We start from the raw sequence: 13159 nt of genomic DNA, 5'->3' as shown, positions 1-13159 counted from the left end.
TTATTTTGAATAATAGCGACATATTATAAAAACAGTTCGAAAATATTTGCAATATATCTTGAAGAGAAGTTCAGGAATACTTGCCTTATCATCGACGATTTCCACTTTATTTGTACTCATCTAACAGTTTTACTCGCCAACCACTTTTCTTCTCTTTCTATGCCTTGCTTCTGTTTATCAATCACTTTCCTTCTCTTTCTACGCTTTGATTCTATTTATGGATCACTGATTTCCTTTTCTATGCCTTGCTGACTCTTGATTTCTGGGAAAAAACAAATGGTTGATTTAGAAAGAAGATTTCGAGAGCTTCATTTTGATATATTACACACCCGAATCGGAGTTCGATAACGCCTTCGTTCGTGCGTTTAATTTTCAAGAACGCGGTTTTAATTCAACATTTTCTCTGTATTTTATGGGAGTTTACTGACTGATTATGATTATACGAATAAAATGAAATAATAAAAGGGCTATATATTTTTGGAATATTGGTTCGTTTAGGATCGTTAAATTAGTTGCTTAGCCGCTAAGTAACAGCAATAACGATCTGATTTGATATCAGTTCTGGATAATTATCCCAACCGGGCTTTTTATAAAACACTTTATACAAAAATAATGTAATATTATCCCGTCCTTTGAGAATACAGGTTTTGTTGATTCACCGAAATGATTATCGTATCAAAAATTTTATACCGGGCCGCGCACGAGTCAAACCGTAATCCGAATCGAAAAAGTCAAAACACGGAAAATGTCCGGAATTACCAGATTAGGTTTGGAAGGAGTTTTCGGAAGAGTTTTGGGTTGTAAAAATGTAAAACGGTTGAAGTCGGAGATTCCCGGCTTTATAAAATAATTTTGTAATTATTCAAAAAATAATTAATAAATTCATAAATCAATATAAAATTATTTAACAGCCAAAAATTACTAGAAAAATACCGTAATTATCTATATTTTATTCTGGTCATAATAAAATTAACAAACTTATACTGCATCATATATAAGCATTCACATATTCACACCAATCATCCTATAGTTCACCAAAAATCACATAATAATCATATAAAAGTTATTTATTGATAAAAATAATTACACGCGATATCCTGGATGTTACACCCACTGCCAGATCACTTGAGTTATGCATTCTTAGGTGCACCCCCGGACTAGGGGTTGGATTATATCTCTGATAATCTAAAGGGTGACTGGCCAGTTCCACCCGTGTTTACAGAAGGTCCCTCTCGTGTACCACAGACAGTTGATAGGTTTGGTCTTGGTGATGCGCAATATAGATGGTTGATTCGGCTTATTGAGGCCATGGATGACATCCACCGACGTTTTCCTACATATTTGACACACGTTCTCGGTATTGTTTTTCGAGACACTGGTGTCGAGGTTGATTGGCCACCTGATCCTCCACCCGAGGAGGGTGATCCTCCCGCTAACTAGGTATGCCTGAATTCCTTATTATAACCTTCAATGAGGACATTGAAAGTTTTAAGTTTGGGGGTGATAATGTAAGGATTAGTTTGTGTGTGTCCATATAAATTCGTATAGATTCATGTTGCATGTTTAGTGTATTTTATTCATATTTTTGCATGATTGTTCATATTGGACATTTTTATTTGTGTTTTTATGTGAGTTCATGTAGTTGCATTTGCATGCATATAACATGATCCCTTAGGTTGAGTTATTTCTAATTGATTGGTTGATGTTGATGTGACTGTATTGATGACGAATAAAGGGATATTTAAGTCTTAATGAATTGATTTGCATGCCAGGAAAAAAAATTCACAAGTCTTATAGGATTGCTTTTGAGCTAGATCATGATCATATTTGTTTAGTTGTTAAGATTTAATCACTTGTTCATATCTAGAATTTTTGGTATTATCGTAATGACAAAAAGAATACTGATTTTTTAAACTGGAGAAAAACTTTGATTTCATTGCTAATTGTGAATAAGGCTAGGCGTCAAATGGCTAGTAGCCGGCTCATAATTTATGAGTAGGCGAAATGCACTCATTCAAAAATTGTAGAAAAATAAAAGAAAGAAAAAAATATGTTTATGCATAATTGATCAAAGGTGAGCTCTTTAATACTCAAGTTATTAAGTTCTTAGAGGACTTTGTGCCTAGTGACCTAAGGCTTTTCATAGTCTGGGATTCGCAAACCTAACGCTATTTACATGGGTATTATTGTATAAGTCTTTTGGGACCTCATTCAATGCACGATCAAATAAGCATATTTGTCATGTGTTCCATAATAGCATGAATTCTTGTACAAGTCTAGTAGAAAGGAGGTGTTATGAGTCAATATGCGTTTATCGTCTATTCTGTTTATAAGCTTGTGATTGTTTTGATGATAGATTAGTTATGGTTATTGATCTAGAATCGAGAGTATATCTGTTAAGCATTTCACACACGCACGTTCTGGTTTGTGAGTTGATTTGCGAGATTTATTCAAACTCTGTTTTGATTTATTGCATTATTAGAGTCGTTCGCTTATTCATTTGGTTTTGATTATTCTGAGGGGATCTATGGCATTATCATTTAGTTGCATTCACGTAGTTGCATTCATGCATTAGGTTTGTTTTATAGTTTTTAAGTCTGTTTATGCTTGAGGACAAGTATCGATTCAAGTTTGGGGGTGTGATAAGTGGATTTTATATCTACTTGGAACGCTTCATTACAAGCTTAAGTTGGTGTTTAGGACTCAAGTTGTTGGTATTTTTTATATGTTTTATATTATTGCATTTCAGGCATCAGTTAAATGAAGAAAGGATATTTTCAAGGAAATATGCTGAAAAGAGCTAAGAATTTGATACCTAGGACATTCTCAATTGAAGAGAATCTCGTTAGCTTCGCGTCGACAGTTGAATCGCCTAATTCTGACGAGCAGAACTCAAGATACGGCCAAAAGAAAAATCAGCAGAAAAATCCAAAAACCATGCGCGGCCACCCCCAAAACCGGCGCGACCGCGCCGACTTTCTGCCAAACAACCAGCGCTCCCGCGATGATTTTAGCGCGGCCTCCCTGCCCTTTTTGCCCCAGAATCCTGATTTTAGTAGAATTTGATGATTTTGAGGGTCCAGGTCCACTAGGGGCTTATATAAACCAATAAAAAGATGTTTTTAACCACAAGGAGCGAAGGGAAAGCATTACGAAGACCTAGAGAGCGCAAGAGGGCTGCGGAGAAGAAGAATTTTGTATTCTTCAATATAGTTGATACTATGGATGCTTGTTTTAAATTTTTCATTTAAACCCTAGTACTCTTATATTGTTTATTATCATGCTTTCATTGGAACCCATGGTGATGATGAGTTCGATTATTAACTAGTCGTTATCGTGGGGTTCTAACAGATTTAATAATGGATTTCTAAAGTTAATTTGTTTCAATATCCTGGTGTGTGGTGATTGATTGATATCCTATTATTGGTTGTGCTTATTCGTCTTATGTGTGTAGCTAACATATAAGATATTGTGTTAATCTCTATTGAAGCGAATCTGAATATAGAGGTTTAGAACTTGCCATGCTAGCATAGGTTCATGTATAATTGTATGCATGATTCGTAGGTAATTTTAACCATCTTACTTGCCCTATGTAATCATGATAGATAACTTGTTCATTAAACCTTTATGTTGTCAAATTCTATAGACATATAGGGTGTCAACATAATTGGTATCTATTCAGCTGCTATCTCTTTTGTGGATGTCTGGTAGTAAGGTATTCGTACAAAGAAAGTTTGCGTTTACTAGTGTCGTGTTATCTTATTAGTTATCATCGCCATTGGATGACAATGTTAAGAAGAATGACTTTGAATGAAGTATTTAATGAAGTTAGAATCCCATGTTTGTCTCATATAGGTAATTCAATCACTTTTATTCTTAGTCAATTGCAAGTTAGTTTACTCTTAGTTATAAATATCTCAACTTGTTATTGTCTTAGCATTGAGCGATAGCCATACCATTCTTGCATTTGTGCATAATCTTAAGTTAACTAAAACAATTCTCTGTGGGTACGAATCTGATTTATATCTTATACTACTTGCGAACGCGTATACTTGCGTGTAGTTTTAGCTCGTGTTTTCGCCCTAACACTGTGCTCAAGTGCTTTGGATTAGAAATCAGCTAATGGATTATGACCTAGTGTTACACAAAATTCAAATTATGTGTGACAATACTAGTTCTATATCTATTGTGGCCAATGCAGTTAATCATTCTTGACCAAAGCACATTGATGTAAGGTACCATTTTATTAGAGAACATGTTACAAATGGTACGATTGAGCTCATTTTTGTTCCAACAGAAAAACAGTTAGCTAACATTTTTACTAAACCTTTGGATGAAGCAACTTTCACTAGACTTGTAGTGGGATGCTAAATTCTTTATTCTAAAGGCAAGAACTCAGCTAATGTTTTATAGCAGATTGATTTCTAATAAATCAAAATCAATTAAATTTAATTGGAAATTAACTGAAATACGAGTTATAAATATTTCAGAAATCTCTGTATATTTATTTTTCAAAATTCAAAACTTAGCTTGGAATTTTTCAGTTCTAAGAAAACTATCTAAATGTTAATTCACATTTTTAATATGTGATATTAGCACAAGACAAAATTAAAAACAACAAAAGTATATAGAGTACTGAGTTCTCCATAAGTCTAATTGACTTCTCGACAAGACATTTAAAGACTTCTCTAGTGAGTTCTCGATAAGTCATTTTCTGACTTCTCGAAGGACTTCTCGACAAGCTTTATTATGACTTATCGGTAAGTCACTGTAGAGTTCTCTATAAGTGTTAACACACAGAGTTCTCTACAAGTATATACTTTAAACTTATCAATAACTCAGAATTGAGATAATTTAACTCAATAAATTATTTTGGTAAAATACTTTTGATAAAATTTATTTTGATTTTATTTTAATTTATTCAAATAAAAATTGGAAACAATTCAGTCCATTCAAGACAAACTGGGTATTTATTTGACATCTCAACAAGTTATTTTCTAGTTCTTGATAAGAGTCAGGAAAATGACATATCGATATTTATTTATTCTCTCAATATGACTTCTCGATAAGCAAATCCCAAACGTCTATTTTTAATTCTTGATAAGTCATTTACCTTTTACTATAAATACCCAAACATCTCGACATACACCTCTTTACGCCTTCGAGATCTCTAAGAGACCTAATTTTTCCAAATCCAAACCGTTTTCTTTCATTTGAAGCTCTTTCTCTCTAATTTTCTTACCCACTCAAATTTAAACTATTCAAATGGCTTCAAACACAGTTACACCTTTCATCCCAAAGGAGGGCACCAATTATCTTGCTTTTACTGATGCAAGCCAAGCTCTTGACAGTTTCAAGAGCTTTGAAAAGTTTCTTTCTGTAACTTACTTTGCAGGTGCTCTAACTGCAAATCCAGTGTTGTACTTGATGTTTACAGGGATTTATGGAAAACAACTGTGGTGAGGACTGTGGTACATGAAAACTAGGCTGTATCTATTATGGTTAACTGTTCCGTTAGAGGCCAACAAGTGGAATTTTATGAAGATGTTGTCAATGTAGCTTTGGGCATCCCAACTGAAAATTTGGTGGAAATTCTGACACAGGATGAGCTAGCTGAGTTCATGGACTTCATTAACTATAGTCAAAGAATCAACCTGACTAGCCTGAACAAAAAGTACCTCAGGAGGGAATGGTCTTTCTTGTTTGATTCTATTGTGAGGGCCTTCACCTGCAGAAAGATAGGCTATGACAACATCTCAAGTGTTGTCCAGAAGCTGGTGTTCTCAATGGCCCACAACAGACACCTCAATATAGGTCATCTCATCATGGAGGAGCTAAGCACCAGGCTCATAATTCCTTTGACATCAAGAGGTAAAGAAATTTTTCTTCCTAGATTCATAATGTTTGCTTTAAATCATAAAGTACATGACATTCACATGCTAAATGGTATAGATAGAAAATAAGAAACTGTAATCAAGTGTCCAAAGTTCTATTTGGTTCACTTATTACTAAAATAATGTACATGTAAGTCTTAAAATCACTCCATTTATGATGGAGAGGCATGATTTACCCTTACCCTATGTCTGACATGAGGTCTAATATTGAATCCAGTGCAGTAATGGCTCCTGTCCATGTGGAAGTACAAACACAGGAACACCAACAGGGGCCTTCCCATAATGAGACCCTTTCTTCTTTACCTGTAGCATCTAGGAAGCCAACCACTTCATCCTCTCAATAGGGTGAATTGAGTAAAAAGAAGAGAAAGCAGGCACCATTAACTGTAATCAATGAGATTTTTTAGGACCAAACGGAACCAGAGTAAACCTTGGTCAAGAAACCAAAAAAGGAAAAAAATTGAGTTGACCACTCAAGTCACCTCTGCATCCTCCCAAAAGGATGTAGTTGAAAAAGAGTGATTATAACGGACTCTAGGGGCATCCTCTCAACAGGTTGTCTCTGTTGAAAAGAGCACTCTCCCTAGTGCATCATGTAAAGAGTCTGTACCGACACTTGAACAAATTCAAGTGTATGAAAGAAGAAATAAGGATGACACACAAAAAGAAAGCACATCTTTTGAAGCTCCCTCATCTAATCAGGGGGAGCTGCCAATACTCAACTCTAATATTCAAAATCTAATTTCTCAAATTTCTTCATCATTTAATCAAACACTTGAATCTCATTCTCAAGTGTTACCAACTTCATGTGACATGGTTCATGAAATTGTGCTCACCATTCATGACCCAAATTTAGTTGGTAAGATGCTACATGATGGGATAGATCTTGATGACACCGATACAAACACAGGGGTTTCATCAGTTTTTACCTAAGACCATGGTAGTTTTCAATGCACCATCATGTGCAAATCAAACTTCACAGGTTGTAAGGTTTGAAGGTAGTACTCCTAAAGGGGAGCTATCTAAATCCTCTCCAATTCAATTGGAGGTTCCTCTTGAAGGAACAGCTCCCCTCAAAACCCTAGCTGGAATTGCACTCACAATTAAAGCTAAGAGTTCAATTTCCAATGATCCTGCTATGGGGGAGGCAAGTACGTCACATTCAAGTGACAATACTTTGAAAGAAGCACAAGGGTTTGAGGCTAGAGTACATGAAAGTAACCTAGTCAACTCCCCTCCAATTCCAATAGAGGTTCCCACCAGAAGTGGAGAACAACAAACTGTCATAACCACAATTCAACATGTGAGTCAAACTGTGACATCTGTTACATGTGGTTCTATTGAGTCTATACCCTCCACTTTAAACCCAGCAGACCAACCATCCACCTCTAACCCTTCTCAAACACAACCTCACTTGGTCTCACAATGGCTACAAGAGACAGAAGCTCAACCAATAACTATCAATGATCTTTTAGTTGATCAACTGTCTGGCCTTGCTCAAATTTCACAAAAGTTTCTCACCTCAGACATGTCTAACCAACATTACCAAGCTATCATGCTTTCCTATCAGAGAGAGGTTCAAGAACATCAGGCCAAAATTGTAAATGAAGCTGAACAAGATGGAAAATTGATATTTGACTGGATGTTGTGTTAGCAAGGTTCAGGGAGGAGTATTTGACCATTCTTGGGAGTAATGCCAAATCTCTACTCCATAAGAAGTCTATGATGCAGTCACTGAGGTCTACAAAGCTCAACTTAAAGCTTTTCACCTCTTTGGTAAAGCTCTAAAACTGCAATTGACTGATCATCAAGACAGAACAAGAAAACTGGTCAATGACAAGCTAGATGAGATAATTCCTTCTCAAGTGGAAATCATACAAAAATTCTCTAGATTTACTGATCAAATGGTCAAGTTTAATTTATCATTTGTAGATAAGAGCATCAATAATCTAAGGAATCATTTATAGCTCTTCATGATGTTGTTTAGCAGCAAATCACCAACACTAATGACATCAGGGTCAAACTAGATCAACTTCATCAGGCTAGATATGAACCATCTGCTCTTTTGATGGAAGGAATCAAGAAAGCTATGCAAGCTATATTTGGAAATTCCCTATCTTCAAGCTCTCAACCACCCATATCAACATCCACCAACTTGCAAATTCAAGCTCTCCAAACTCAAGTCTCCCCCTTTCACTCAGCCAATGAGTCATTGACAACTCAAGTATCACAACTCACAACTATGGTCCAAAGTCAATAGGCTGATATTCAAACCTTGGTGGACTCCCATAAGCATTTACAAATGCAGAACTCAATCTCATTGGGCCATCATGGGATCACTCAATATTCCTTTTCCCGCACTTCCAGAAGCTGTTAGGTCTGAAATCCCTACACCTCACATCTTGTCTGCTAACAAGACTAAGGGGGAGATTGAGCCTAGGTTATTAAAATCATCATTTTCCCAAGCATCTGTTCAAGCTGTTCAAAAAGGTAGAGCCAAAGAAGTTGATGTTGAATGGAAAGGCTTATAAAAGAAGATGAGGGACCCAGGCTGAGCAAGGAATTTCATAAGGGTGATTTTAATAACCAAGGGTAACTTTCAGAAAAAGAGAATTGTGATCAATATCAATGACTCAGGTATGGATAGATGTATGCAGGTGTCCCTTAATTTTCTTACATCAAGAAGGGCATCTGAATTGGATATATTCATTGAAAAAGTCAACATAGTCTTTAATGAAGACACTCTCTTGCTTAAGGAACTTCAAAAAGCTCAAGAAGCTGCTTTTCTAGAAGCATGTCTCCATCCAAGCAAGGGAGTGTCATATATATGTCCATCCACCAAACAACTCAAGAATTTCCATGTTCCCAGACACTGTGTCATGGCACACAAGAAGCTCATAATGTCTTTCGAGACTGAGTTGAAGACTAAGAAGAACAAGAATTTTGAAGATGTTAAGATATTGGGGAGATATTTGAGAGATCCTAGAAAAAATTTGCCCAAAACTCAAATCAATAAGGACGACTAGGCTGATGATGAGCAGGAGAAAGATGATCAAAAACCTTCTAGCTCAAATCCAAGCCAATCCTCTAAGGCAACGGGCAGCGAAGAAGGAAAAAATAAAAGAAATTCTAAGAAGAAGGGAAATGATGAGAAGAAGGGTGATGAAAGAAGAAGAAAGACGAAAAAGGATGGTTCAGGAACAAGGAAAAATGTCCAATCAATTCAAATCCAACATGCTCAAGCCATTAAACCTACAAGCTCAAACATTCTACTATCTTTAACCACTAAGCCTAAGTTTTTGTACAAGACAACTGAAAACGCCCTACTCAAAATACCAATCACATCTAGCCAATCCACCTTGAAGAAAATCACAAACCTACCTTCATTCAAGCCACCAACCTAAACTCATTACAAATATGTTGGAAGAAAACCAAAGAAATTGCAAGTCAGTGAGAGGGCTATCTGGAACTGTTTTGTTCAAACTGATTTTATGCCAATAAATTGGTGCATCACAGATGATAACTACTTTCAATAATTAGCTGAAGAAATAGTCAAATTCTGGGTTGTATCTTACACAGAAGTCAGAATATATTACCAGGATGGTACCTTTACTCTACTTGGTAGTAACTTAATGGGTACACTTTCAACCACATAATTCAAAAGAGTGATTAGTGTGATGAAGGACAAGGACACAATTACAAGGGCTTGGAAGGTTTTGTTGTGTGTATGGGTGAGATAAAGGGATGAAAGAAATGTAAAAGCAAAGGCTAAAAAGAAATAAAAAAAAAGTATGCCGAAGAACTTGCAAGACTTGAACAACGATCAAATGAGGTTAAAGCAAAGGGGATGAGCAGACTTTCTAAGGATGGACACTTTCTAAACATAAAGGTTGGCAGATTCTCAAGATTCAGAGCTGGTTACTTGAATGGTTATTCATTGGATGAGTGGCTCAAGCTTGTGAAAGCTCTAAGAGGTACTGAAATCATAGAAGAATTTCAAGTTCTAGTAAATCTTAAGGACCTTATTAGAAAGGAGCCAGGCTATGAGGATTTCATGTAATGAATGTACTTATCAAACTCATGTAATCACTTGATGTATAAAAGTTGTACTTCTGTCAATTTTTATGTAATCTTTATTGTTTCATTATAACTTGGGGTTAGTCTTGCTACTAGGCATAAATTTGTGATAAGAAATATTCTCAATTGGGGGAGATTGTTGTGCAAGACATGCCTGTGTCATAACAAGACTATGTCAAATTGACAGCCCTAAGAATTAGTTGTATGATAATCTAAATTTGTATTTTGTATTATATTACTTGAGTCTGTAAAAATGTCAAAGATCAGATTGGAGTATTTTTTTGTAAATAGTCTCATACCTAAGAATAAACTCTGAAAGAAGATCAAGAAATCTGCCTCGGAGAGATTGTGAAGAAGCGTGGAGTTGAATAAATCAATTTGAGGAAAAATGTTCTAAGCCAAGATATCTACAATTCACAGATCAAGTCATATAGAGAAGTTATTCGAGAACTCCGAGATGACTTATCCAGAAGTCCAAAATAGCTTATAGAGAAGTCTCAGAGATGTCAACAAGAAAAATGAAGACATGAAGAATAAAGATATCGACAAGTCAAATTATCATTAAAGATCTCAGAGATATCTACAAGTCAAAATGTATATAGAGGTCTTTAAAATATCGACAAGTCATTTATGCATTAGAACTCAGAGATATCGACAAGTCAAAATGAAGACATGAAGATGGGAGATATTGACAAGTCAAATTATCATTAGAGTGCTCAGAGATATCTACAAGTCAGAATGTATATAGAGATCTTTGAGATATCGACAAGTCATTCCTACATGCAGAAATTTGGAGACCTCGACAAGCCAAGTTCACTTATAGAGAACTCAGAGATCTCAACAAGTCAAAGACACTTATAGAGAACTCAGAGATCTCAATAAGCCATTATACTTATCAAGATGTTGGTTCTCTTTAGATAAAACTGGAGATCTCGATATGAACCTCCAGTACAGAATGCAGACAAGTTAAATCTTCAAGATTATCAATCAATAAACGGTCTAATCACTTAGATTGAAAAGTCTACAAAAGCAGCTTGAAGAGTACAAGATCAAAGGCCAAGATTAACTGACAAAGGAAAGTCATAGATCTACAGGATATGAAAGGATTCACTAAGCCAAAACTGAAAATCTTTAGAGATAACTTAAAGTAGGGTTTAGTACATCTTATTACATGCTGTGTAAACCTGTGTTTACTAATTATAAACTAAACACTGGTCCTTTGCTTTTAATGAGTTTCAAACAGATCTAGTTTTTCTTGTAACTCTCTCAAGGAAGAAACCGAGTTCTTTACTTACAAAAAAACCAGGATTTGTAGAAAAACACTAGCTTAATTTTAATACAAAATTAAGTGAGTTTTGAAATATTACGTGCACTGTTTTATTTCAGCTAACTTAATATTACTGCATTTCTAATCTGTGTTGTTAACCAAGTAACAAACATTCAAAAAGCCTTAAAAATATCCAAAACACATTCACCCCCCCCCCCCGTGTTGTATTCATTACCTAAAATAATAATGCTCAGCCGTAATATGTGAAATAGTTTGAAAGTAACTGTTAAATATAACTATCTTTTCTCGTATAATATTATATACATAGGAGAATAACTTTTTTGGTGATATATACCTTTTTCAAACCAACATATTTTATTAACTTCATTGTTCAGCGAATACTTTTAATGAACCTAGCACCTAAGCTTGAGTTATAGTATTGCATACCAATTTCAGTTGAAAATAATTAGGACATTCACCGGATCCCCTACTATATGATGATCAATACCCCTTTTTCCTTACCCCCGGTTGTCACCCTGGGCGCATTCGGGCATTCTATGCTACCACTTTTTCCCGGGTATATTTTGCATACATCGCATGTCCATTGGTATTTATGGTACCTTCTCATACGGTATTATGGATTAAAAATTAGGGTATATTAATTGTTGTATTTATTACTAGGGTTCGTGAGCTTCGAGGCTCGATTTGACTTCTCTTGTGTCTCGTGACTCGATCTGCCTTAACAAGATGCCTACGTACCTTGCTGATTACCAAGGATCAATCCAAAAAACGTAGTTCTGATTTGTGGGGTGAGACCCCTTATATAGATTTTGAAAGTCCTTGAATTGGACTAGAGTTAGGAGACTTGGTGGGCAAGTCTCTGAATTAGAATGGACTTTGGAGTCCTAAGAGGTAGGAAACTGATTCCTCATCCCATGAAGTTCCTTGGAGGTCAATATTGAAGGAATTATATTCCTAACTGGACTTTATTTATCAGCTGATTTATCCCTTATTAATTAATTACGAAATTAATTAATATTCAGGGTTTTGGCCCCTTTTTTTAATGGGCCTAACAGTCAGCCCAATTCTGATATAATTAATACGATATTAATTATGCAATCAGGGTTTATTTTATTCCCTATCATTTTCCCCCCAACTTCTGGGAAACCGTAAAAAGATTTCGCAAAGTGTAGAGCGACCTACACATTTACAACGATTTGCCTTTGTACATGACTTCAAGGATTTTTTGGAATTTCCATATCACTTTCTTTTGCCTTTATTCCTATTATTTAGGAGTTATCTTAATTTCCAGGAATTTTCCCTTAATTTCTGGGAATTTTCCTAAATTTCCAGAATTTTTCCTTAATTCTAGGATTTTTCCTTAATTTTCTGGAATTTTCCATTAATTTCTGTAATTTTTCCTTAATATTCAGGAATTTTTCCTTAATTCTGGGATTTTTCCTTATTTTCTGGAATTTTCCCTTAATTTCTGGGATTTTTCCTTAATATTCAGGAATTTTCCCTTAATTCTGGGATTTTTCCTTAATTTTCTGGAATTTTTCCTTAATATTCCAGTAATTTCTCATAATTTCGGGATATTATTCCTTAATTTCCAGGAATTATTCCTAATTTCCAAAAAATATTCATAATTTTCAGGAAAATTTTAAGGAATTTCCTTAATTTCTGCAATTTTAATGAATTTTTTTCAGAAATTTTTCCTTCTTTTTTCTTTTTTCTTTTATTTCTTTCCCTTCTCTTTTTTTTATATATATATAATTCGACCAGGAATCCCATTCGACCAGGATCCTGGTCGAATTAACCACTATTATGTTCTGGTCGAAGGCTCATTCATGCAGGAATTGTCAACGAGAATCCTCACTGAATTCGGTCAGGATTTTTTTGTTTTTGACCGAACTAAACT

This window comes from Apium graveolens, chromosome 6 (genome assembly GCF_009905375.1).
Source record: "Apium graveolens cultivar Ventura chromosome 6, ASM990537v1, whole genome shotgun sequence".
NCBI classification, from domain to species: domain Eukaryota; kingdom Viridiplantae; phylum Streptophyta; class Magnoliopsida; order Apiales; family Apiaceae; genus Apium; species Apium graveolens.
The sequence above is the reverse complement of the archived record's forward strand: the minus strand, read 5'-3'. Positions refer to the sequence as shown.